The following is a 4,135-nucleotide window of genomic DNA, read 5'->3' as shown; positions in this document are numbered from 1 at the left end:
TTTAGCACAGTCATACTCGTGTCAATCCCGATGACTTAACTCGCATTGCTCACCGGGTTCAACCCAGCAAACAATGCTCGTTAAGGCATCACGACCAACACGGGGTCACTCTCCTAACGAGTCTGGCTCACTATCCATGCAAACATGCAAGTACAAATGCAATCAGTCATGTGACAGAAGTGATGAGTGTATCATGAGGCAGTGACTCAGGAAAAGGTGGGCATGCCGTGGAGGCAGCGGCTCAAACAAATGGGTGTGTCGTGGCGACAGTGATCAAAAGGGATGGGCGTGCCGTGGAGGAAGTGGCCCGGAGAAAGGTGTACCGTAGCGGCAGTGTCCAAAAGTGATGGGCGTGCCTTGGAAGCAGTGGCCCGAAGATGTGTACTGAGGCGGCAGTGACTCAGGTAAAGGTGGGTATGCCGTGGAGGCAGCAGCCCGAACAAATGAGTGTGTCGTGGCGACAATGACCAAAAGGGATGGGAGTGTCGTGGAGGCAGTGGCGCGAAGAAAGGTGTATCGTAGCGGCAGTGACCCAAAAGCGATGGGCGTGCCGTGGAGGCAATGGCCCGAAGAAAGGTGTACCGTAGCAGCAAAAACCAAAAGTGACGAGCGTGTCGTAGCGATAGGGGCCCGAAAGATGGGTGTGCCGTGGAGGCAGTGACCCGAAGAAAATGGTGATTCTCACTAGGGAGAATCACCCAAGTGCAAATGCAAATGCAAATGCAAACACATATGGTTTAGGCAGTGGCCCGAAGAAAGGTGTACCGTAGCAGCAAAAACCAAAAGTGACGAGCGTGTCGTAGCGATAGGGGCCCGAAAGATGGGTGTGCCGTGGAGGCAGTGACCCGAAGAAAATGGTGATTCTCACTAGGGAGAATCACCCAAGTGCAAATGCAAATGCAAATGCAAACACATATGGTTTAACATGCAAGCAAGCAAGCATGTGATATAATGCAAAAGCAGACAAAAATGTAGGCGATCGGTCGACCGGGCCGTGGTGGTTGGTCAAACCAAAGTGATACGCTCACCGAGCCGGAGCGGCCTATCGGAGCGAAGTTAAATGCTTGCTGGGCCGGGGCGGCTGGTCGGAGCAAAATGAGAGGCTCACCGGGCCGGAGCGGCCGGTTGGAGCTAAGTGAAATGCTCGTCGGGTTGGGGCGGCCGGTCGGAGCTAAGTAAGATGCTCGCTGGCCCGAGGTGGCCAGTCGGAGCAAAGTGAAATGCAATATGCATCAAGAAAAAAATGCAATATATAGCAAACCAACATGCAGATAGCAAACCGGAGATAGCAAACCGGAAGCAAATCGGACTCGTGCTAACGACCTCGCCTGGGAGACTTAAGGTTTAGACCCTTGGATGTGCGGCACCGCCACCTCTTGCTTTGGTGAGGAAATATGGGGAATTTCTCCCCGGATCTCGGAGGGGAAAACTCTCCACGACGTCGCGAAATAGGATAGCTACAAGGATTTTTCTATTTTTGTAAACTCCTGCAAACTTTGCAAAGCGAGCCAGCTAAAAAGCTTCTCTCGCTTTGCCAAGTTTAACCTCCCAACTTCTCCAAGTAAAGTTGGGGAATCCAAAGCTAGGGGAGTGAGGGCCTCGGACCCATCGGGACTTGTGCTAAGGTTCGCAATAAGAGGGGAGACACTCGGCTCTACGAGGGTATTTGGCTACGCACAAGAAGTCCTAACCTAAAGGCTGGCTCTAGGAAATTCAACGATCCATCACGCAGGCACGCCGTCACGCCGACCCACGTCGGCGCACGAACCCCATGTGGGCTATCGAACCCACACGCCTAGACTCCACTAATCCTAAGGCTGGCTAGGAGGTAGAAAGTCTCACCATCGTGACGGTTGCAGACGCGTTTCTTTCCTCGCTCCAAGCTCGCCGGCTTCCGATCCATGCTTCAATGTGTCTCGTAAAATGTGCACAAGACAACAAAAAGACAAAGGAGGCCATGAGGGCAAGAGGTATGCGAAGTACCCAAACAAATAATTTAAGCATATAAAAATGCAAACGAAAATGTATACCTTAGCGACGCTCGACACCGATGAACCCCTGGAGGAGGCTTTCCTAACAAAATAAAAGGCGTCCACTCCTCTTCAAGTAGTGGTGTCGTCGCTGCCCCTCGGCAGTAAACCACTCCGGCGAGATATTTCGGCCACTAGAGAGTGAGGGACGATGAGGTGGAGGAGCTAGCTCGCCAGCGACACAAAATGAAAATACCAAATATGCGGAGGAGTGCGAAATTCGGGGTTGCATGTGGTAGCAGAGTTGTATCGTCACAAGCTCCACGTCGGTGAAGAAGAAGACCGACTGGACGCCGACGGCGAGGTGAAGAGGTCGGAAAGTGGCCGGCCAAAAGGAAGAGAAGCCCAAAAATGGTGGTGTTGGCCGGCTGCTGAAAATGAAGCTCGGCGGCTGAAACTCTCGGCGAGGAATGTCCAGCGGGCGCTGCGGCGTTGGGAGTTATGCCAACGAGACATGCCGACGAGAAGGAGGAGGCTCGGCCGACCTCGAAGGGGGAGGCGAGAAGGCCGAATCTTTGCACAGGGAGGAGCTGAGGTCGGCCGGATCTGGTCGCCGGCGTCGGAGGAGACCGGCGGAGTATCGGACGGCGGGGCTTCGAGCTCGAAGAGGACGGCAACCAAGAAGAAGCTCGGTTGGGTTCCTTCTCACGGATCTCGACGCTGAAGAGGAAGAGATGTCGGCCGCTGAAGGGGAGATCTCCGGCAAGCTTGCCGGCGGCGTCGCCGGCCAAGGGGGGAGGAGATCGGAGACGAGGAGGTTAGAGTTCGCGAAAATGGGGGTGGCGGCCAAGCTTTTCGCGAACGATCGGGAAAGGGAGGAGAGATGTGCATAGGTTTTATTAATATATATAATATATTATATTATATAATAATAATTATTATTATATTATTATAACTATCGTTCGCATATTCTTCGCCTGTATACGTCTTCGCGGCGAAGTAAACATCTTTCTTGGCTAAAATCGACGTTCCGGACGTGTTGGCCCAGTCTGTTTCATCGTACGGGGTTGTTTGGGCCACTTTTTCGACTATCATGCCCAAAACGATAATTCGGACATTTTAACCCCGCCCGTGAAGCCATAGCGAGGGGGAGTTCCTCCGTAAGCGAAATCGACATTCCAGACACACTAGTGGGGTCCGTTTCAACATCCGGGGTAATCTGGACCACTTCGTCAAGCGATCGGCCCAATTTGAGCCAAAATCGCGCGTGATGCGCCACATAATATATTTCGCCTCGATCGGACTCGTCCGACGTGCCAGATGCCGACCGACCTTCATCTTAGCGAAAGCCATAGCCTAGCAGAATGATTCTAGCTACGTGCCTCTCAACACATGCCAAAAGGACCTAGGTGAGTGCCTCGAGCCATCGGATGCTGCAGGCGAACCGTAGATCATCTTAAGCTTGCAAAGTGGACACTATACACTCGTGACATCAAAAAATGATGCCAACAAAGGACCCCCAGGACCCCCAATAAGTGTGCTGCGCACTTAAGGCACAGTGCACTTATTGGAAGATGCTCAATTTTTGGTCAAGCCCAGGTTAGTAATGAAGCTACGCAGTCTAAGCAATCAAAAAGAGCCAAGTACCCTAGGAAGGGAAAGCCAGGAGAGCCAAATCCACTTCTAGGAGGATGGGGAGGAATGCACATGGGACTTATATCCACCCCGACAATGAGTTCACAGGCCATAGAGGCATGACCTAGAAAAGTGGTTCAGAGGCCGTAGAGGCATGACCACGCCCGGTAGGTTCAGGGGTTGTAGAGACATGACCTACGAATGAGTTCAGGGGCCGTAAAGGCATGACCCAACATTGTGGCTTAGGGGCCGTAGTGGCGTAACCACAAAGAAAAACAGGTTCAGAGACAGTAGAGGCATGACATAAAGGTGAGTTCAGAGGTCATAGAGACGTAACTTAACTCGGTGGTCCAGGGGCCGCAGGGGCATGACCACAAAACACTGAGGGGTTAGACCCTCGAATGCCTGCGCTTCATCAATGAGGACTGTCGGGCTACACGTCGCTCATCTATAGAAGGCAGGTTGGCTATGAAGCCGCCCGTCACTTTAATGAGGAATGTCATGGGGACTTATATCGCTCACTAAGCGGT

The sequence above is a fragment of the Phalaenopsis equestris genome, unplaced genomic scaffold, assembly GCF_001263595.1.
Source record: "Phalaenopsis equestris unplaced genomic scaffold, ASM126359v1 Scaffold233437, whole genome shotgun sequence".
Classification (NCBI taxonomy): Eukaryota; Viridiplantae; Streptophyta; class Magnoliopsida; order Asparagales; family Orchidaceae; genus Phalaenopsis; species Phalaenopsis equestris.
Note: the sequence above shows the minus strand (reverse complement) of the source record.